This window comes from Ascaphus truei, chromosome 7 (genome assembly GCF_040206685.1).
Source record: "Ascaphus truei isolate aAscTru1 chromosome 7, aAscTru1.hap1, whole genome shotgun sequence".
NCBI classification, from domain to species: domain Eukaryota; kingdom Metazoa; phylum Chordata; class Amphibia; order Anura; family Ascaphidae; genus Ascaphus; species Ascaphus truei.
In genome coordinates this window covers 79,427,498-79,451,850 of record NC_134489.1, presented here as the reverse complement: position 1 = coordinate 79,451,850, position 24,353 = coordinate 79,427,498, and the positions used below count along the sequence as shown (strand labels likewise).

General features: G+C 40.9%; 1 protein-coding gene across 6 annotated transcripts in view; it reads right to left on the bottom strand.

Moving 5' to 3' along the window:
• LOC142499606 (sodium channel protein type 2 subunit alpha-like) overlaps positions 1–24,150 on the bottom strand; it is a 167,676-nt gene extending 143,526 nt beyond the window's left edge. For 4 of the 6 annotated variants that reach the window (XM_075609192.1, XM_075609188.1, XM_075609193.1 and 1 more), the window contains exon 1: positions 23,914–24,150. The gene's annotated coding sequence lies outside the window, so the exon portion shown is untranslated. Of the gene's footprint in view, positions 1–14,939; positions 15,070–22,810; positions 22,866–23,913 lie in introns of those variants that run through there. The other 2 variants (XM_075609189.1, XM_075609190.1) reach the window with 2 other exon arrangements.
• Between the last annotated feature and the right edge of the window lie 203 nt (positions 24,151–24,353).

Sequence of the window (24,353 nt, the reverse complement as noted above, 5' to 3'; positions counted from 1 at the left end):
CAAGCCCTATATAAGGAAGAGCAGTGTATCAGCTCTCTCTCTTTTCTGTTGGAGATTTGAAGAAGACAAGCAGCTGCTGGTGGGCTTCTCAAGGGTGCTTTTGGGTGAAAGAGCTATTCACACCAACACAGAGGCATGGAGAAGCCCAGCCAGCAGACTGGAACCAACCGGAGTGGACAGGGCAACCCCTTTTTTGCTGAAGCAGGCGCGCCGCAACTAGGAAAGGGCTAGATCTCAACCCCCAGACCCCAGTAAGTGTGTATATTCTCTGTATTTTGTATTTCTGTGTGTTTTCGGGATCTTATTCAAATAAACCTCAATTTATTTCACTGCCTTGTTTTGCCTTGTGAGTGATCCCTTAAATATAAATGTGTTAAAAGACCTAGTCTACCGTGACAGTTACCCCCATTAATCTCTTTCAAATGTCTTGAGGTGTGGATATCGATCTTATTTCTGATCATTGCAATGTGTTCTAAGATTCTCCTAAGTTGGCGACATGTTTTTCCAACCTACCTTTTGTTACATACATGTGGCTAAATATATAACTCAAACTGTTTTGTGGTTTATAAAATGTCTAATGGTGTAAATTTTAGAGTTGTTCCGGCCTGGAAAAACTTTTATCAATGTTACAAAGGACAAACTTTGCACCCATGACATTTAAAATGACCAATCGTTTTGTTGGAATTCAACCACATTGTGAGTTGGTTCTTTAAAATGGCTAGGGAATTATCTGTCATGTATACTTCTAGCCCTTCTGCTGACAAGTTTAGCAATTCTCGTAGTACTTGTCACAAGTTCTCATCTTCATGACGATGAGCCAATAGCTTCGTATGATGTTGGTGATGTGGGGCCACTAGTTATTATATGTGCCAATATTTTGTTCCTCTGTCTGTTATTTGTCTAATAAAAGTTCATCCGTGTGGGGCGAACTTTGTTCTCTTATATGCTCTCTTTACACCGTTAACACTGTAGCACCTCTCTAAATACCTGTTTTTCATGATCTCTGCTTGGGTATGAAATTCTATTGCTGTTGAACAGTTCGTTTTAACCCTCAGGAACTGTCCAATTCGGATACCCCGAATGAAGGGTTTTGGGTGAAGGCTGTCAGCCCATAATAGGTATTAGTTGCCGTTTTCTTATGGTACAGACTTGTCACAACACTGGCATCAGTGCATTTGTAGATTCTTAGATCAAGAACATTGATTTCATGTAGATTGATTTCATATGTCAGTTTTAAATTGATGTAATTGTTATTCAATTACTCTACAAATGCATGTAGTAGTTTTCGGTTACCCCTCCACAGAATCAGGATATCGTCAATATACCTCAACCATAGTCGATGTGTGAGGTATATTGAACCATCTCCTTGCTGAACACTAGGCATTCCTTCCACCAACCTAGTTAGAGGTTTGCATATGAGGAGGCACAAATGGTCTCATAGCTGTACCTCTAGTCTGGTGGTAAAATGTCTTGCTAAAGTAGTTTTGAGTGAGGACAAAATTGAAGAGTTTGATTACAAAATCATGGTGATTTCTAAGTTGTTGGCCTTTTGCACTTATAAAATGGGCACTGGCTTGTAAGCCTACTTGGTGTATGATACTTGTATTCAATGCCTCAACATCGCGGCCAACCAAATACTGTACATTTGCACATTCAGAGAGACAGGGTCAAGTCTTTTGAGGACGTTTTTGGTGTCTTGTAAATAAGATGGGAGTGATACAACAAAGTGCCTTAATATTTTGTCAATGTGCAGGCTTGCCTGCTCAGTTAGATTACCGATGCCCAAGGTTATAGGTCTGGCAGGTGGTAGTGTCTTATTTTTATGTACCTTTGGCAGACTGTAGAACATGGCTATTCTCGGTGTCCGATTGAGCATACAGTCATTTTTAGCTTAGTGATAACCTTGGAGGCAAGGCCTTGGTTCAGTATAATGGTTAATTCCTTCATATACTGAATAGTTAGGTCTCTCTCCATGATCTCGTAACATATTCTATCAGATAACAGTTGTCTTCCTGAATATAGTCATCTGTCCTCTGAATGACTACATTACTGCCTTTGTTAGATGGTTTGATTATAATTTTTTTTAATTATTTTGTAACTCGCTTAAAGCCTTACATTCTTTATGATTCAGGTTATCTTGGTGTTTTGTTTTGGGCAACTGTTCAAGCTGCCATGGGCTGGTATTATATTTTTAAATCACAGTTTTAAGTTATGTTATTTTATATAAATCACTGTGATCACCCTACTCCCATACTTATACTATAATATAAAGTCTGTGCTATTTGTTAATTAGTGGTGACACACAGTGTGCTACTTGTGTATATGTATATAATTACTTAACTATGCTTAATATTTTTAATTTGAGTTATATTATATGTAACATTTTAAGCTTTCATCTCTCCTATATATTCCTTCAGTACTAGGTGTGCTACAGCATTTGGGCTTTTCTTTTTCCTTTTGTGTTGCTACATGGTTTATTACCCTTGTTAGCACCTTAGTATCTAGATCTAATTTCTAGCTGATATAGGCTAAGCAGGGGCGCTTTTTGTTTCCTCCTAGGTTACAATTCTGTGTGACATTGGTATAATATATGCATCACGTAAAACCCTCACCAACTCCTACTCCTAACACTGGTTACGTTGCAAAATGTAAAAATAACCAAGGTTTCTTGATGTAATTTATGGCTAACACTTGCAAAAAAAAGGAGCCCTCCAGCATCCAGAACTCTGACAACTATCAAAACGACAGTAGTGACCGTTGTTACTGTTGCATTGTACCAGTACACTAGCTATAATTCTGGTTGCAAATAACAAGAAATTACTATAATGGAATAAGAGCCGATGGGGAAGGTGGAGGGAGTATCGGGATAAGAAGTCAAATGGTCTGGACGCTTTCTTTCTTTACTGGGCCCGCCAAGCTTAATAGGAGGTAGCCCACCACCCCTGCTCAATAACCTCACCCCACTCAACAACTTCTGTCCTGGGCGCCAGAAATGTGTGTGACATGTCTGATCAGATAGGCATATATTGCTTCATTTTGCCCAACAAATAATTTCTTTAAGACATTTTTTAGCATTTTATGTAATAAAGTGAAATAAAAATAGAAACTAAAACACCTATGTCTAGCATTATTTTAATAGTGTTATGATTGTACTGTATTATGCAGAAAACTTTCTTGTTTTGTAAAACCTGGTTTAGTTATATACATAGCAAAGTGTTGCTAGTTGTATCAAATCAGTCCATTCAGCACAAAGATTACCTTGAAATCCTGCTTAATATTTACTTTAACTTGTATATTATACGATTGCCTTTTGTAGTATTGCACAGTACTCACAAGATGCTTGACAAAATAATGGCAAATCATCCAAAACAAAAAGATGTAAAAGTTGCATTTTTGTTTTTAATTTGTACCCTTTGCTTTCAAAAGAACTATTCAACCCAAGGGCTGTACAAACGACATAGGATCATCCCTTAAAGTTGGAGGAAAGGAGATTTCATCGGCAACCAAGGAAATGGTTCTTTTCAGCAGCGGTGCGCAAACTGGGAGGCGCAACCCCCAGGGGCGGGGGGTTTACAGATGCCCCGCGCTTCCCGAAGGCACTTAAATTAAGTGCCGGGGGAGCTGCAGGGCCTCTGTAAACCTTTACTTACCTAGGCTCCAGCGGCTTCCTTCCTGTGTCGCCATGGCAGCGTGGTGTCAAAATGACGCCGCGAGGTCATGTGACGTCACATTGCTATGGCAACGTGCCGTCATAACGCCGGAGTGCAGGTAAGTGGGGGTTAGGGGGGCACGGGAGTGAGGGGACCGCCGGTAGGGGGGCGCAGGGAAAAAAGTTCGCGTCCCCCTGCTTTACAGTAAGGCAGTTATAATTAGGAAATCATTACCCATGGAGACTGTGATGGCAGATACAATAGATATGTTCAAAAAAAGGTTGGACCTCTATTTAGAAAGGAAAGGTATACAGGGATATACCAAATAAGTAAACATGGGAAAGATGTTGATCCGGGGAGTAATCTGATTACCAATTATTGGCGTCAGGTAGAAATGTATTTTTCCCTGTATGAGATATCATTGGATGATATTTCACTGGGGTTTTTTGTTTGCCTTCCTCTGGATCGATATACTGTAAGTAGGTGTAGCCCCCTTTCCCTATGCCTAAGGGAACTACACGGGCAACTACGCATGCTGCTGTACCTGTCTGCTCACAGGAGGCCTAAACCTCTGCCTCTGGGAGCCTGGGGTAAGCTCTTTCTCCTTTCGTGCAGCGCCTCCACCTATGAGGGATCCCAGCGCTGGCGAGATAACCCCTCACAGGAACCAATACAAGGTAATAAGCAATAACACCACACACTATATATAACTAAGCTTTACCGTACACAACACTAACACAGATAAAACACACTAATAATATACCGACAGTGTAATGCTCTGGTGTCCTGTCCCAGCAATCCCACCCAAATATGAGGTAGTGTTACCCCCTGTAGATGTAGGTGCACGTTGGGTACCTGCCTGGGTACTCCAGTACCCAGGTGCTGCTTGGCATGGTGAGTTTTAGTGCGTAGGAGTGCCTCCAACACACATCCCCTCTCTCCTAAAGGGTCCTGATCCTCCTCGCAGTGTGAGCTCCAGCCGGAGGGTCTCACTCAATGTCTCAGGGTCCTGTGACCTGGTCCCAGGCCGCAGAGCGCTGCATGGCCGTCCGGTCACTGGCGCGGAAATAATACTACTGGGAAGAGTCCCTACCTGGGCCCTTCCCTGCAACACTCCTCTATATGTGTCTCAGGGCCTACCTGGGGCCTAGGAGTAGGGTGACATACGTCCCGGTTGTGGCTGGGCTGTCCCTGTTGGCCATCTGTCCCGGGAATGTCCCGTTTTTTCTCCCTGGTATGCGGGGGAGTCGGCGACGGTGCACAGCAATACACAGGGGGGGGGGGGGGGTGCGCGGCAATGCGCGGGGGGGGGAGCGAGTGGCGGCGCTGAGGAGGAGGATGCGGCAGCCGGGTAGTATTTTTTTCCGGGGGGGGGGGGGGGGCTGGGCTTTACAGAGTAGAAGCAGGGGATTGGTTGGAGGTCAGAGGATGTCGGGGGCGGGACTTTCTACCGGTGCCGGACTGAGTGAGCTGTTTCTCTGTGTCTGTGTGTGTGTGTGTACTGTCTGTCTGTGTGTGTGTCATAGGAGGAGAGGATTGAGAGGTATGAGGATGGGGAGATATGAGGAGCTGAGGGGAAGGTATGGGGAGGGGGAGATATGAGGAGCTGAGGGGAAGGTATGGGGAGGGGGAGATATAAGGAGCTGAGGGGAAGGTATGAGGAGAGGAAGATATGAGGAGCTGAGGGGAAGGTATGAGGAGGGGGAGGTATGAGGAGCTGAGGGGAAGGTACGGGGAGGGGAAGGTATGGTGAGGGGAAGGTATGAGGAGGGGAAGACAAGGTATGAGGAGGGGAGGGAAAGGTATGAGGAGGGGAGGGGAAGGTTTGAGGAGGGATGGGGAAGGTATGAGGAGGGCTGGGGAAGGTATGAGGAGGGATGGGGAAGGTATGAGGAGGGATGGGACAGTTCCATGGTGCAGTCCCTCCTTCTAGGAATTCTGGGACTTGTAGTCCCGTGGCTTCATACGTGGAGCCACCCAAGATGGCCGCCACACTCCTTACTGCGCATGCGCGCCTCGCTGCTCTGCGCATGCGTGACTCACAAAATGTCCGCCCCCACCTCCCGATTGCTAGGAGCTCTGGGTGATAGCCAGGCAAATCCCCGCGCCGGAGGGAGGGTATGGGACTCGGCTACATCAGGATATAGGATAGTGTCTAAATTTGGCATAGGTTGAACTTGAGGTTGAAAAAAGACATGCGTCCTTCATCTACTATGTAACTATGTAACTATGTACCCTAATAAATAGGTCTCACAACACGAGAATGATTACAAGGATTAAGAAAATGCGGCATTGAAACTCAGGGAAACGTAATTAGTACAAACAGCTATACAGACAAATAAAAGGCCACGCTGGCTTCATCCGCTGGCAGTTTAAGCAATATTACCAATGCAGTCATTAGAAGAAGAGCTGCGCTAGTAAAAACTGCAGCACAAGGGTAGCACTGGGAAAGGAGAAAGTGCTGAGACATACAGTATGCTTTGCACAAGACGGATGCAGTCCCCAGTCACTGTAAATGTATTTCTCTCCTTACCCCAAATGACGCTTAAATAAAACATGAACACTACTACAACACTATGGGCCATATTTACTAAGCAGTGCTAAATCATGATATTGTACAGCCCAATTACTGTAGTGCTGACGAGTATTCTAAAACAAATCTGGGGCAATCACCAACAAGACCCAGGTACATGCTGGGTACATGCTGGGTACATGCTGGGTACATGCTGGGTACATGCTGGGTACATTTCAGTGACATTTCTGCAGACAGACTAATTGCCCATCGGATTAACAGCAGGGTCCCTGCAGTCCCATTCAAACTAAATGGGACTGCCAGGGACCCCTGCTGTGTTAATCCAATGGGCCATTAGTCTCTGTAGAAATGTCACTGAAATGTTGCAGCATGTACCCAGCATGTACCTGGATCTTGTTGGTGATAGCCCCAGATTTTCCAAGGCAAGTTTAAGGTAAGTTTTAGAATACTCGTCGGCGCACCTGTAAGTGAAGGGGCCATAAGGGGGTCTATTGACTAAAGTTGCCCGGCTGCAAAAGTTGGGTAAAAACTGGTGTAAAAAAACAGCCATATTCGTTAAGGAAAAGAAATCCCTTTGAAAGCAACGGGGAAAAAATTATTTGATAAATCTGGTGCAATTCTTTTGCACGGACTTTGCCCCAGTTCTGCAGCCGGGAAACTTTAGTAAATAACCACAGAGCTCCGTTAGTGACTTAACGAGATGTGAACTTCAGTTCACATCTCTTTATATGCTAATGAGGGTCTGCAATGCTCGGTAACAATGCACAAAGCGCTGTTTTCAGCGTAACAAACCCCAGCGTTATTATAACGGACGTGAGTGGTAATGATGCAAAAGAGGTGTTCCCTCTAACAACGCATATCCAGAGCTACGTTAGTTAACGCAGGGATTTAATGCTACGTTACTTAGGTCAGAGCTAAAGGTGGCGTTACTCACATCCAGACCCTGAAATAACTCTTTTACAGGCTCTGGATAAGTGTAAGACCACAGTTAGGTCTGATTTAACTATCATGTTGTTATTTACAGGGATCCTTACCTCTCCTGTCTTCTCTTTTTTACTTTAACAAAACACATATTCAGGGACCCGTTAGAAGTAACGCCATGTTTGGGTAAGACCAGCTTAACGCCATCTTATTTGAAGCTAACGCAAATTTCACATGGCATATACCCTCTGCTGATGAGATCACTAACGGCCCATGGTGTTGCATACTGTACAGTTAGCTTAGTGGATATCTTTTAAACTGAGGAAAACTACCAGACATTACCTATTTAGGTAACATCACGTTAGTAGCCCAGATTTAACAGAGCACTGTCTATCTAGCCCATAGTGTTTTAGGGCATCCTAAAGGGGGTTATTTACTAAAGTCTCCCAGCTGGAAAATTGGGGCAAAGTCTGTGCAAAAGAATTGCACCAGATTCAACATACTGTAGGAAAAAACACCCATAGCTTTCAATAGAATTCCTTTTCTTTTGATGAATATGGCTCTTTCCTGCACTGGTTTTGCCCTACTGTTGCAGTCTTTAACTGAGCACTGATTGAGACACCTGTGCTGAAGCAGGGATATCCCGAAAACTTGACCTGCATGTGGCCCTTGAGGACTGGAGTTGCCCACCCCTGCTATAGGGGATGCTCAATAATCTGCAATAGGGTTGGCAAATGTTTGATGATTTGTAGTAGCTGCATGATGAATGTGTCACCATTGAATATGAGAAAAACCTTCCAGCAACGTCGCATGTTTAGCACATTTTGGACATTTGCAGTTGGTGGAAAAGTTGCAAAGGTAAAATCACTAAACCACAAATATCTTACTTCAGAGTATTTTTGGTTCTGACTTCAGTGAAAATGTTGATTTTTTTTGGGGGGGGGGGGGCAAAAACTTCAGTTTCTCCAGAATTTGCATAAATAACTATATTCTTCAAACCTGAAAAATTGACAAATTCGCTTTAGTGAAATGTTTTTCCAATCTGCAAAAAAACGCAGGGGGTGCTATGCACCAACATATTTAAAAAAAAAATGTGTGTGTTGCGTCAAACTCCTGTGTGAAAAAATGAATACAAACCTTCATACAATGTGTCACATGTAGGAAGGTTGTTCATACAGTACACAGGGAGCATGTGCTCATGTTGAATACCTGATTGATACAATTTAAATTAAAACAGAATGGTGTATTTTTTAATTTACAACTTGGGTTGGTAATTAAAAATTATCAGTGTAATATTTATAACCCTATTACCCCACAGAGATCCAGCTAGGGAAGACAGAACTGCCTATAAGGGGCAGAGCAGGGACCTCTCCTGTGTCCAGCGGCAGAGGGGGGGCCGTCTCGGCGGTCCAATCCTGGAAGTGAGGCACGCCAGAAGTAGGGCCAACTTGCGGTATCTGCAATTTGGTTGGGCCACCTTAAACCACCCGGATGGATCCCACAACGCTCCACAGTTAGGGCCCGGGGGGAGGGAGGGAAGAAGGCAGATGGGGGAAGTGAGAGAGGGGGATGAGTGAACGAGGGTACGACTGAGAGAGAAAAGGGGATAGTGGAAAAGAGAAAAGGAGGTGTAAGAGAGAGGGGGAGAATGAGAAAGAGGAGGGGGAGAGGGAGAGAGTGAAGTGGGGAAGAGAGAGAGAAAAGGGGGAGATAGATAAAAATGGGGGGATAGAGAGAGAAGGGGTGAAGAAATAGAGAGGGGAGAGAAAGAGAGAGAAGGGGCAGAGAGAGAAAAGGGAGCAGAGAGGGAGTGAGAGAGGGGGTTCTAAAAAGTGTGTGGGGGGGGGTTTAACTTGGCAGATGGTCCAATATCAGTTGATTTTGTTGGCACAGAAAAATACTTTTTCAGTACATACAATTTATATATGTTCCTTTGGGGTCTGAGCTTTTAGCCACGCTGTTCCCACTCTTTGGAAAAATCTGCCTCGTACAGTTCGAGAGGCCCCCTCTCTGGAAATCTATCAAAATAGGCCCAATGATATACCTGCTTACCCTTTAATTAATAAACCACAACTGATCTGGCATTTAATAGCTACAGCACTGTCCCATCCTGTATTGTATCTTTCCTTGTGTTTGGTCTCTTTTATAACCTTAAATGTTTTCTTCTTTTTTCCTTTTTGTAACTGTGAAGTGCTTTGAGTCCCATTGGGAGAAAAGTGCTATATAAATAAAGTTGTTATTTTTATTATTACACAAAGCACAGGTCTTTTCTGTGTGCCAAAACAAATTAAAAAAATGTTTCTGACTCAGCTGGCGAGATGGAGAAATTTGACAGTAATAAATAGACGCAAACAAGCGCAATTTAAATTGGGTTTGACGGACGTCAATTTCATGTTAATAAAAAATATTTGCAAAGCTTGGTTCATAGGCCCCAGGAACGTTCACAAAACGAACCCAGACCAGTTATTACATTTCTAATCAGCAGTTTATTCAATCAGTTGCAGTATAGTGTATACAGTACATTGTGTTATAGATAAAATATCAGAAAGAGAAAGAAAAAGGATGGAAATGGGCTTTCCATAATGAAATAACATTTCCTAACATTATCAGCCTGGATTAAAGATTGGTAAAACGGTCACAGTTTATCAACTACTATAGCAGTATATACAGTACCCGATAATTAGAGATCTAGCCCATTGCCTGGTCACTCATATGCTTAACTATAGGTTCTAAAAATATAATCCGGCACAGTTTATTTTTCCTGTCTTCCCATATTTATCCAGGCCAGGTTCTAAAGTCACTGATAAAGAGAACCCAAGAGAGAATCATATTTACCTTAGATCTACTGTATGATAAGTTGATGGGCAGGTAGAGTTGGCTAGTATCGGAGTAAGTGATATTTAAGTGCCAAGATAATAATGGAATTATCAATTGGGGTCTTGATTGTTCTAATTTTGCTCCTTCTTGCCATCAATAAAAGGCATCCCATGTGAGCTACCTCAAGCATACAGTATCTTAAAAAATATATGCTAAGCAAGTGACACTTGGTAAACACAGATGCTCAGGGACGTCATATTATTCCATTAACACACTGCAAAGTATTAATACAATCAGCAATAGAATACAATTAAGCAGGTTTTACGATGTATTCTCAGTTGTGGCCTGAATCTATAAGTCCTTTCAGATTGGCACTCCCTACATACCGTATGGCAGGGGTGCACAAACTGGGGGATGCGCCCCCCAGGGCAGTACGAGATTTTCGGGGGGGGAGGAGGTGAGGGGCATTTACGCAGGCCACGCTGGGTCAAATGGCAACACGACGTCACATGACGTCGGGACATCCTATGACGCCGCCATTGCCAGAGAGCCGGTAAGGAGGGGGGGGGATGGGGTCTCCAGTGCTAATATTAATGGGTATCAGCTCCGGAGACTCCTGGCATCAATCGATGCACAAAAAAAACATTTCTTTCTAAGTCCCGTCTCGCCGCTTATTGGCAGCTTCTCACCACCTTCACGCCAACTTTTCCTGGCATGAGGATTTGGGGAGAAACTCGCCATTCTAGATCCGCGATTAGTCTCGATAACCTTATAGCAGCTACTAGAATTGCACAAGTTTCAGAACCTGCCAATAAGTGGCTTATCGCCGCTCACTTGGTGATTTTTTTTGAAGCCTCAAAATATTGGCGATTCAGTCTTTTATCGCCCACTTATCGACGCTTACAGAATCGTAAAACAGAAAAGGTAGCGCTAAATTTCAATGGTGCTAATATATTCTAAATGGAAAATGGCGGCTGCCTGTGATATAACACTGACCCCCAGGTCAGAGAAACAATATATGACACAAATATTATATCTATGGCACCCCGCACATAACCCCAAAAATAAAAGGATATACAACCCGGATCAGATGTCTAAATTATGGTTATGTCCTAATATGTTATTTAACATTAATTGTGTATTAATTGTGTATTAAATGTGTTTTAATTACCTGTTGTTTTCTCCCAGCTCTTTGTTTTAACTTGTTTTAGTTTTATTATTTATTTACTTATATATTTTGTGTTTTAATTGGTTCACTGTATTGACTCAGTGCCCATTGTTTTACAATATTACGCTATATGTGTTTTTATTTTGTTTCCAATTATATGATATCCTCTTAGTTTGGAGCACATCCCTACACCTGATCCAGCATCTGATCCGGGTTGTATATATCCTTTTATTTTTGGGGTTATGTGCGGGGCGCCATAGATATAATATTTGTGTCGCTTACAGAATCGTAGTATGCATTTTGGCCGATAAGTGCTCGATAATTGGCTTTTAAATGCTTAAAGCATAGGCCCCTAAGCGTTTTAAGAGCCTAGGAGGATAGAATGAAACTCTCCCCAGAACTCAGTGCAGTCTAAAGTTTACCATGGCAAAGTTTATCCAATAGCAACACTTCTTTTGAGGAAATATGCTTGTCTACACCACTAGGTAAAGGACTCATGTCCACTCTGTATCAATCCCATATCTCATCATGTAATGAAAGAGAAATTAACTACATTAAGAGGTTGGAATGTGATCTGGGGGAAACCTCAGAAACTTCAGATTGGGAAGATATTGGGAAAGCAGTGGCATCAGTTTCCATCAACTCATGCACTAAAGAAAAAGTTTTTTACCACCGGCACTTGACCCAGGGGCGTAACTATAACCTGGGCGAAGCCCCGAAGCCCGCACTTGGGGGGGCCACTCTCCCCCCCCCCTGTTGGCAGCCCTGCTGACCATCTCTCTCTCTCTTCTCCCCCAGATAGAGGCAGGCGAGCGGAGATGATGGTATGCGACGGCGGCTGGCCAATGGAGTGAAGCAGAGGAGCAGCCGGCAGGGGAGTTAGGAGTTGCATGGAGGCAGAGAAGGATGCCCGGGGAGGAGCGCACCCAGAGGTTCGGCCCAGAAGTCTTTTTACTTCCGGTGTATATGCTATTACAGTGTGCTCCTCCCTGGCCATCCTGCTCTGCCTCCATGTAACTCCTAACTCCTCTGTCAGCTGCTCCTCTACTTAACTCTTACCATAATCTCCCCCCACCTGCCTCTATCACCCCCCTGTCCCACAGGTAGGCATGGGATGGAGGAAGAGGGGGGGAGAGATGGACAAGGGGGAGAGATGAGGTGGGATGATGAGGAGGGATGATGAGGAGAGATGAGGTGGAGGAGGGGAAGAGAGCTGAGGAGAGATGATGAGGAGAGATATCCTCCAATTTAAATCGAGGCAAATTTTTCTCCTGAATCTACGCAATACGTTCAATTATAATGGGGCCCTGAAAAAATTTTTGTCTGTGGTTCTGCAGATGTCTAGATACGCCACTGACTTGACTCCAGACAGGCTGAATAAAATGTTCAAACACACATCCCCGAACTGCGTCAGGGGTTGTGGTCAAGAGGGGACAATGCTGCACATCTGGTGGAACTGTCCTTTAATTACCATTCTCTGGTAGGAGGTTGTGTATCTCATAAACAGGATCTTAGAAATAACATTTATAGCAAATCCCTGGTTGGCTCTCTTGAATAAGCCATCCCAAAACATCACATATAATGGCCGCAAACGTACTGTATTTCCCACATTTTGGCAGCCACCGGGTCCTCTATCGCAGCCTCCCGGAAGGGCCCAACCCCACACCTCACCAAGACAATTAATAAAGTTTGGCAAACGCTTCACTATGAGAAGATAACTGATTATCTTAATGATTCCATGCATTCATTTAGAAACATCTGGAATTCCAGGTTGGACAATATAGGGGGCAGAAGGTTTGACCCAATCTCTCTTTACCAGAAGACGGTCTGAGCTTGGAAATAAACTCATGTCTCTCCTGATGAAACATAGGCTGCTAGTCAGTATGTTTACATCTCAATTCTAACTAACGTTTTCCATGATTGTTGATGTTATTATGTACCTCCACCCTCCCTACCACCACACATGTTTTGTTTTTCTTATTTTTCTGTACCCTCCATAACTTCCCTCGGATTTTGTTTTCTGTACCATTTCAAAGTCTATGCTTATAATAATAAAAATATATTTTAAAAAACCACAATTTATAACATTAAAAAAGCAAGGACATGCTCTAGAAGCAATGTACTAACATTATACATGTTAAACTCATATAGCTTCCAAGGTGATTGTTGCTTTATGTTGAGGTTCACTCTGAAAGGTTACTTACCAACTGATTCCATTTCTAAAAGTAAGTCCAAATTAGATTATTGTTGACTCCATACTGTTGCATATATAAAGGATGTTTGTGCATTAGAGTAGACTACTTATTACTCTCTTAATAGCTTACAACAAATCCCTGAGTGACTTAACTTCCCTAATGATTTCATGAAAGTTATAGTTAATTGAGACCATAATTGTCCTTACAAGTGAAAGTAGAACACATAATGTACAGTGTATCTCGTAATCCATAGCCACACACACCCCACAATTAACCCTATGGGTGCCCCAAGGCATAGCCACTATGTCATGGGATCTTGCACTCCAGAGGTCCCATGGCGTAGTGTTGACGTCCTGCCGGCAGAGTACTCGTTTTCTAGGGGAGATCGCGCCCTGCAGTCCTATGGAGCGCAGAACGCAATCTGCACTGTACGGAAATGGGTTTTGGGACATGGCAGTCATGTGAACACTCTTTGCCGGGAAGGACCATGACTCTGATGCAAGAGCCCCTCTGGCCCTCAAAGGGTTACAGCAATAAAATGCTCTGATCAAGTATACTCTCTTAATTATTATTTTGTTAAATGTTATTTTTTATTTTACTGCAAATTATATTTGCCACCAGCTGAAACCTCTTAACCCATACAATAATAATAATAATAATAATAATAATAACTTTATTTATATACAGTAGCTCTTTTTTCCTCCCAATGGCACACAAGGCAATTCACACATTTAAAGCCAAGTTTGCCCAACTCCAGTCCTCAAGGCCAAACACAAGTCACGTTTTAAGTAAATCTCTCTTTCAGCACAGGTGTCTCAATCAGTAGCTCAGTCAATGACAGCCACTGACTGAGCCATCTGTGCTGAAGCAGGGATATCCTTAAAATCTGACCTGTTGGTGGCGCTTGAGGACTGGAGTTGGCCACTCCTGTTTAAAGCTAACAATAATGTCAGTGATGTCAGCAACACACACATTGCTTTACAGTGTGCAGCTCCAATAGGTTCAGGTGTTAGAATACCAGGGGCCATTTTAAGAATCTGGAGAGGCAAATATTTGCAAACTTTTTATAAATTGATATCTCTGAAATCCAACTGCAAAATGTCAACGTCAGCATCACTAAAGACAACATGAGAATTTCATGCTAAAAATATATACATCAAAAAAAACATATTCTAGACAGCACTCAAAATGGATACTGCTATCAATATACAAAGCGAATATAGATTCACGGGGAGGTGAGTTTCTCCCATATTACTTATCTTAAACAGCAGTTCACATAAGGGCTTTCTCCAGCACAATAAGACAAGTAGCAAAAAATAAACAGTTCCAAACAATGTTTGTCGAAGAAAAATATCTTTTTAGTTTGTATCTGCGACCATAGGTTATATAAACAAAGATACATCACTTTGTTCAATGGCAAAAACTCACTTCACTATGAAAACGCTATATGATAACAGAGAACGTTCACAATCTGTCTCTCAAAAGTCACTTTTGGGTCACTATGTACAAAAAAAGATAATGGTAGATGAATAATACGCATGTTCATCTGTGGGTCAATAATAGACAATGTTCAGGTCCAGTCCAGGCCCTTTCTAAAGCCCAATACTTATTGAAGAACAGTCCAGTGTGAGTTCTGGTCATATTATATAAGATACCTGAAATGTTCAGGATCAGTTCACCTTCTTTGATGTCCCTCTCAGGTGCTACCATCTTTTTCTTTGGCAAATTTTGTTTGGAACAGTTTCTTTTTTGGAACTCATTTTAGTGTGCTGGAGAATCCCCCTTCTGAAAATATATACATTTCATTAAAAAAAAATTCTTTCAGTTCAAGATTGCTGCTGTAAGCTACAAACAGACTCCAGTATGTCACCACAGAAGGGCAAGTACAAAATAACCATTTAGACAGGCAAAGTGAGTTTACTGCTTGTATAGTCTGGGGTTTGACAGTATGTATGTAGAGATAATTAGAACAGGTTGGCCAGGAGGCCTTTAGCTACTGTAAACCTTTCTGATTTCATTGAAAATGATCTATACAAAATGAAACAATGGTGCTGGTTAAATTGAACACATTCATACATATGTATTAAGCACGGTATGGGCACCAGTGTTTTTATCTGTGTGGAGGCCAGGGTTTAGAAAATCCTGCAAATAAAACTGATTATACCCTTACAAGCCTGGTATTGTGTTGCACACACTTTTACAATGCTGTGATAATAAGAAATGTTTTTAAATTGAATCAGATAAATGCTCTAGGTAACGTCCATTTACAAACCCAGAGCTACTGTAATGGCCAAAGAGCTGGAGAAAATGCAGCATTGAAATGTAAGAAAAGCTTTTATATAATAAGCCACAGAGCAGAGACTAAAATGATAAGTTGCAGAAAAATGATTTGAGAGAATATGACAAATTAATTTTCAAAGCCATAATAGCATAATTATTAATGCAAAGATACTGTATTTTATACTCAGTTAGATGTTATTAGCTATGGTGTTTAACAAAACAATTTTAATAATGCAGGCTGTTAATAAAATATGTGTTATAATAGAGACAAAGAACCTCATGGAAACCAAACCAAAGAATTATGACAAGAAAATAAGCCAATGTGCAATAATATACATCCTGCATCTGTCCTAATAAAGAAATATATATATATATATATATATATATATATATATATATATATATATATATATATATAGATCAAATGGAAATATTACTGTATGCTCATTTGCATGTCTTAGGCAGGTCTGCAACCCCACCTTTCACCATTATCACCAAGAACACAGCACTTCCAGTGCAGCAAGGGATTCTGGGAAATGACATGCAAATGAGCACACAGGGGCTTATGCAGAGAGGTACGGTAAGGACAAATTCGGCAGGTTTGCGGCAAAAATGTCCGCATTAAAAGAGTTAGTGGCGAGAACGTGGCGGGACAAGTCAAATTCGCCAGACGGGTGGCGAGAAGCGTGAGTTCGCCATTGTTAAAACACGCACGATTCCAGTAGCTCCGAAGCGCATGAACGCGCCAATCGGAGCTACTATATGGCGCGTTTGGGTGACATTTTGCCCGCCAACAAAAGTTGGCTTTATTGTGTCCAAATAACGCGCGCCTCAGAATGGCGAGTTTCACGCCAAGTGAAACTCGCCAAATTAACAATTTAATGCACACCGGGCTACCGGAGTACCCTGCATAGGACTAAAATAAAAGCCAATCCTGTGGCGAATTTATGCCTTTCCGGTACGTACCTCTCTGCATAGGCCCCACAGTGTCACCTTTTGCTTCAAAACCATTTTTAACATGTTCCCTATAGGCTTAAGCTTGCTGAATGGTCACAGCTTTGAGCACAGCCAGGGTTAAGATGCATAGCCAGAAAACTCACCCACAGACAGCTTTTTCGACCTTAATGGGTCTCATTAGTGTGGGGTTGGTTAACTGGCTATGCAATGAAGCAATGAGGATGGAAATGCAAATGAGCATACAGTAATATTTCCATTTGCTATATGCTTTGCTGTGGAGGGTTTTTGTCCCTTTTTTTACCCACCATAACTTAACTAAGTGTGTGTATATATATATATATATATATATATATATATATATATATATATATATATACACAGTGGTTGACAAATCACCAAAAAATCTACTCGCCACACAAAAAAAATCTACTCACCACCTAGTACCAAACGTGTGCTGCTTGGGCCAATATTTACTCGCCCGGGGGTTAAATCAACTCGCCCGGGGCGAGCAAATGTATAGGTTTGTCGAACACTGTATATATATATATATATATATATATATATATATATATATATACACAGTGGTCGACAAAATCACCAAACAATCTACTCGCCACACAAAAAAATCTACTCGCCACCTATTACCAAACGTGTGCTGCTTGGGCCAATAGGAGCTCGCCATGATGTTAAATCCACTCGCCCGGGGCGTGCAAATGTATAGGTTTGTCGAGCACTGTATATATATATATGTATGTGTGTGTGTGTATATGTGTAACAGAGTTCCTTACCAGGCAGACCAGGAGATCCAGGACCACGCAGCAAGAAAAGAGACAGCACTCATGGTAAAGTCCAAAACGATGTATTTAAAAGGCACAATCAACCGACGTTTCGGTCCTAACAACAGGACCTTTCTCAAGGGAGTGCTCCTGGTCTGCCGGGTAAGGAACTCTGTTACCTATTCAATACTTATGGTATAAGCACCTATCTCTTATCTTTTTGTGAGTGCCATCTGTTTTTGTTTACTATATATATATGTGGCGTTAGCACAGAACGGTATAATCTATTTTTATATATATATATATATATATATATATATATAACAATATTGTTTCTTAATTTTTTTATGGATACTTTAGTTCTTTTAAAAATGTTAACATTTACGATGAAATGCTTTTGCAAGTTTAATGTGTTTAGCAGAGAGTAGACAAAGAGGTATATTCTCAGAAGTCCGTTAAATCTGGAAAACTAACGTGGCGTTACCTAAATAGGTCTTCTCTGGTAGTTTCCTTGAGTTTAACGGGTATCTGTAAAGTTAAATACATGCAAAATAACGGCCGTTAGTGAGGCCTCATTAGCAGAGGGTTAATGCCATGTGAATTTAGCAATTTAGCACTGTCTTGCGTTATCTTCAAATAACATTGCCTGTTTTACTCAAAGATGGCGTTACTTCCATGCAGACCCTGAATATGTGTTTTATGAAAGTAAAAAAAGAGAAGACAGGATATTAAAAGAGCCCTGTAAAGAACAATACGATAGTTAAATCAGACCTAACTGTGGTCTTACATCTATCCAGACCCTGTAAAGGAGTTATTTCAGGGTCTGGAGGTGAGTAACGCCACCTTTAGCTCTGACCTAACGTTAAATCCCTGAGTTAACTATAACAGAGCTCTGGGGATATGCGTTGTTAGAGGGAACAGCTCTTTCGCATTTCATTAGCACTATCCGGCTCTGAAATTAATGAGATTCAGCTCCGGAGACCCCCTGCTTCAATATTGCATACTAAAAATATTAATAAAAATAGGGCGATCTGCTGTAAGAGCAGTGCGGGGAGACACAGGGAGAGGGACCGCTTCTCTCGGATCTCTCTGCGCAGCTCTTGCAGACCGGTGGCGGACCAATAGAATGAATGCAGCGGGAGTTCCATTCCGAAGCAGGGACCCCCGCTGCATTAATCCTTCTGGGAAATTCCCTCTGCGCGGGGCCGTGATCGCACTTGGCCACGATCAATGCTGCACTCGCTCCACGCACTCCAAGTGCCACATGGTGAAATTGAATCGCGCCACATCTGTAGTAACGCAAGGGGTCGTTACGGCTGAAGTCAGCACTAAAAGCAGTGTTACAAAGCTTTGAAGATCCCCGTTAGCACTTAATGAGACGTCAACATCTCGTTAAGTTATTAATGGACTTCTGAGAAGGTACCCCCTATTGGGGCTATGTATGTATGTAGGTACATGCAGCTCCTCAACGTTAATGTAACAAAGCTCTTTGCTCCCGGTTTTGCTCCATAAGTGCCTGCTTGCGACTTGGGGAATTTCAAGAGATGGCGGTACATAATGCACATAATATAATGAATTGTATCAGTGTGCTCCTTTGTGCATTACCTTTTTCCCTTCAATCTTCATAAAAAAAATCAAGTTCAATGTGCCATAACTTTGTGGCTGATATCATTCTGCCCCAGATGTAAGAAATTGGTTCTTCCATTTGACCCAACTGTGTTCAATAGTGCAGTACATAAAAACGCACTTTCTTTGCTCCAAAATTGCTTCAATACCTAGTGCCCATGTGTCACGCCAATTACAATAGCCCATAGGAGGCATACATGATATGTACTTTGGATTTTATTGCTACAAACCAAAATATATACATGAATCTTGGTGCAGAAGTAGTTCCCCTATGCAAAAAATAAGACAAAATAAAAATACTTTTAATATACTGTAAGTCATATGATCTTATAGTAATTAAAACTCGATACAGCTTTATCAAATACATTTTCCAAAGGGAAAACGTTCAGTTTGCAAGTAAATTGTTGCTGATGACAGTAGAAAGCATTGAAAGGAACTAATTTATTAGCAATTATCACCAGAGAAATTTTCTTTATTTTTTAATGATTGGACAGGATCAGGTCCATGGGGAAACAGCTCTTCCAGTCAGAATTGTGCTGCTGGTAAGTTATGCACTTTATCAATCATAACTGGCTCCACAAAATCCCCCTCCCTGTTTCCTCCACATAGCCCACTCATTACACAAAGAAATACATGTATTATTTCTATGGTGCTAGCTTTCATCAGTTAATGAAGTACTGTACTAATGAACGTTTGTAAGGAGACATGCTAGTGCTTGCAGACCGCAAACAATCATAATATATTTTTAATAGTGTATGCAGCACTGTGCAAATAATTTTTGCAGGCACCATGAGTTCTTTGCCCATAGACCTTACAATCTCATTTCTGGTGCCTGAGGTAAGGAGATAACATGACATGCCCAAGGTCACAAGGTGCTGACACTGGCATTCAAACCAGGATCACATGTTTCACAGGGATGCATGACCATTGAGCTACTCTATCTCCCTGACAAGGGTCAAAGAAAGTATATTGAGTCTGTGTCATGTAATAGAGCAGGGGCTTGGTTCTTGAGAAAACCATATAATGACATCTCTACTATAACATGGTGTGCACGTATAGTTTGCCTTCATTTGTTGCTAATATTTGTGAACCATTATTTTTCTATTTTATAACTGATCCGTTGGATATCTCATTATCAAGAAACATATACAGTACAGTGTACATATAAACATACACATAGCAACATGTACATTGACAGATGATACAGACCCCCTGTCCTGCCTGCTCACGTATCCTATTTACTTTCGTGCAAAAATAGTGAGTGCTTCATGATTTTATGATACCACTTTCATATGGACAGAATATCTATTTTAAAGTGCTGGATAAAAAAGGTTTTCAACAACTAAAAAAGCATAAAGGAAGCTCTGATACAGATCAGACGAATGGGTAAAGAAGGTCAGTGGACCAGCAACATGCTTGGTAATAAATTAGGCTTGTAAAATACATAAGTGTGGGGCACATTTGGAAACATCCAAGAGTAGAAGAGCTTATGGAGCTAAAGTGATAAATTGGGAGTTAAATGTCAGGATCGAAAATGGTGAAAGCATGTGGTGGGGGGATGGGAGAAATTACAAAAGAAGAATCGGTCACAACCTCGACAACATGCTCAGGACAAGACAAAAATGGTCACATTTGTATGTAGAGATATTTGCGACCATGCATCAAGAATCTAATGTTCTTGGTAAATTTCCTTTTCTGGGTATTGAAGTGGATTACTATTCATAACGCAAATGTTTTTATTCTTGTGTACAGTATATGTGAACTCAATTTTGACATCACTTATAAAAGAATCTGCCATTGAAAAATTATACTTAATTGGTTTGTCCTTGTTATCCTCTTTGTTGTGTGTCAGTGTGGCTATGAAGCACTACGCTGGTTTACAGTTTTTCAGTTGACATTCATTCATTTCTCAGATTTCCCATGACTCAACCACCCTTCAGTTTTAAAGCATGACATCTTGTCCTAGTGTTCCTATTACTCTGAAAAACAAAGCACTTTGTGTGATGATATGGGAAGTGGTGACCCAGGTCTGGGAAAAAGAAATAACTTGCGGGTGGATGGAACCTCAGCTTGAATGGAATTGATAAGAAGATCTTATCAGATGCTGATCAACTATTTCTTTTTCACTATCCAAGTGTTGAATACCTCCTTTACATCATACTGTATATCTTTCTCAGGAGCTAAAAATCAAAGAAATGTCCTTCACGTGTTTGCTGGTATATCTTATCAAACATAGTTGCCCATAAATGTGTTGATTTGCAGTGTTTAATTGCTTGTCTGTGAGCTATGTTGATGACATTTACTCCTTTGTTGTGTAAATAGTAAAGAAAGTGTGGCACTACAAAACTCATAGACAGTTCACTGCATGAAAAAGATAAAGGCATAATGTAATAACATGATTAAATAGAAGGAAAAATAATTTAAAAAAAAAACTATTATCTTCAAAAAGTCTTCTCTGCAAATACTGTATAAGTTTTTGCATAAAATCACCATGGACGTAGCAGTAACAGTATGCAACTGTGAGTTAAATGTGCAAGGTCAGAAAAACATTTGAATCCTTATATAATAGAATTAAAACTAGAAACAAATGCAAGCAATACATACAGATTTATGTGAGAGGCCTTGTTTTATACTTATAAGAGTGCTGACAGGAACTCCTCTATAATTAATGCCCCTTTCATAGGAAGTTGCATCATTGGGTGACCACTTTCTGATGAGTCAGATCCATTTGGTGATAAGGGATAGATATGTGGTACAATAAAGCCCATACATTGAAAGAGACATTTCTCTTTCAACGTGTTCATAAACAGGAATTGTTCCTTTGTTCTAAATGGTACTTAGAATGTTTTTCAAAGGTAGATAGCATCAAAATAAATTGAACTTTGATGTATCAAAACAAAGAACTCCCAAGAGAAAATGTTCAATGCAAGGCCCAGAACACAGACTAACTGATCAATGATAAAAGGATGGACAATGTGGTTACATAATCTTAAAATAAACAAAGTACGGTTGATGTTGGTAGACATGGAAATGCAGTGCTAGTCATAAGATGTATTTATAAGAATACAACCTCACCAGTACTAGCTACAAAAACCATACATATGTGTATTGTACACACCTTAAGACTACTGTATTTGTTCCTTTAACGCCTCATCTACCATAAATATCTAGGTAAAAGCAGCGACACTGTCCACAAACAGACACAGTACTTAAGTAATCATAGAATATTTATGAATCTCAATACCGAATTGGGTTTTCTAGCCACAGTTATGAGATAACATAATAACCATATTTTGCTAAGCATTACTATTCAGGATGGATTGATGTATATAATGATGCAGACATATATTATTAGAGATTGTTTTATATACATATTGTGAAATGCGCAAAAAAAGTCAATGGTGTCACATTAGTTACTGTTACAACATGCAGCATTGCTCTGAGCATATTAAAACCACACACTGCCACCTAATGGAGTAAGATCATGTTGGGACTCAGTACGTTTTACAGGGACACACATGTATTGCATCTGGATATGGTGCATGAAGTAGGTAAAGACATTCTTACATTGGATGCAACTGTAATACTGTATGTTAAAACGTGCAACTGCATTTAGATAAATATGCAATACAGGCAGCTGAAGTACACATATGGTGGTAATCCTATCTGCAATATGTAAATAATCTATTGGTGCATGGCAAATGAAACATTTATTGAAAACTGCCTTTTAATTAATATATTCTTTCACACTATAATTCTTTTGGTACATTATTGCCTTTTTTTTCTCCACGCTACAATGTTTTTAAAATGCTCACAAATAGATTATATTAATTCCAGACACGTTTTAGCAAGCCAATGCACACATACAGAAAATCTATTTCCATTACCTCTTCTAATATTCTGCTTTCGGGTACTAAGTATGCATTGGTTTTATAATTCATTGCATATTCCTAATCATGTTTCTTTTTCCTTGAAAAAAGAAATGCACATATTGTTTCAGAATTCCTAAAAAAAAAATTAAAAAAAAAATAGTCAAGAATTGGATATTTACGGACAGAACTGAACAGTACCAATGCTATATCCTTCAATAATAAGGGGCCTGCATCACATTGCTCTGAATAGGTTATAATTGATAATATAATGTTAATACTCAGACTAGAAGTGCTAAGGAGTTAGCTTCCCTTTTAGATTACTATTTGCTTTATCCTGATCCACCTCATCACGTGCCCTATTTTCTATGATAAATTATATCAATAATTACATCTGAACTCATCATGGCTATGATGGTAGCATCCAAACAATCTTATTCTCCTGCACACTTCAGATTCAATGAGAGTCACTATCTCCAAGGCACAATTCCCTACCTAATGGGATCAAATATCTAAGACTATGAGTTAAACCATTAAAGTGGACATTACAATCTGGATCATTTGGGGAGGGAGGCCACAGCCCTAACTGTCTCCCCAACCCTGACCTTTTTTCGGTCTGCATTTATGAAAGGGAGCGGTGTGATTTCTGTATTCTCTGTCTAAAAACCTTGTTTAGATGTCTTGGTTTTAGTCACACAGTGCTCCTGTTGGTGCAGAATGCTAGGATTAACCAATATGACCTCCAGTGGAGATACTGTATGCACAACTTCCAAATAAAAGTCCAGATAAAAGGTATGATGATGTATTATTTAACACATATATTCAGCATACAGTAAATCAGCCACTAGATGCATCAATCAACAAAAAGATCCCAAAATACTCATGTTAGGCCATTAAAAAAAAAACAACGTGACATCAAAATGCAGCAGTTCCAGGCAAAATCTCAATGTCAGCAGAGGGAGGGGGAGACACACATCAAAACTGCCCATAATGCGAATGGTTCTCTGTCCTTCTGCACCAAATGCACACTACACATTTACTGCTGCAATGTGTATGTAAAATAAAGACATCATCCTGGAAAACAGCGATAATGGGCATGGTCACATATACTGCAGGCTTACCTGATGTAGGAGAAACTGTGCAAATCATATCACTAGGAAGACCTCCATCCACAAATAATCAGGTTGTAGTGTTGGTCCTGCTGGAGATTTTCAGATCTCTAGCCACCAGAGCTGACAAAGCATTTATCGTGAATCCATTATCATTGTAAAAGACCGTCAAGCTCCTTCACAATCCTCTTCGTTTCTTCCTCTGCTTCCTGCTCTGAGCATCACTCTACGGTGGCTAATACAGTATATTAAAAGGAAAGGGCTTAGAGAAGCAGCATGCAGAACCACGGATAGCAGCTCCGCCTGCTGGCGAAAAAAACAATTGCAGCATGCAGTTAGTTACAATATTCTGTATATCCACCATATAAACTGCTTTTCTGCAAGCGTTTTGCCGCATGACTGACACCGTGATAATGGACATCTAGGAGTAGGGATGGACTATACATGGAGAG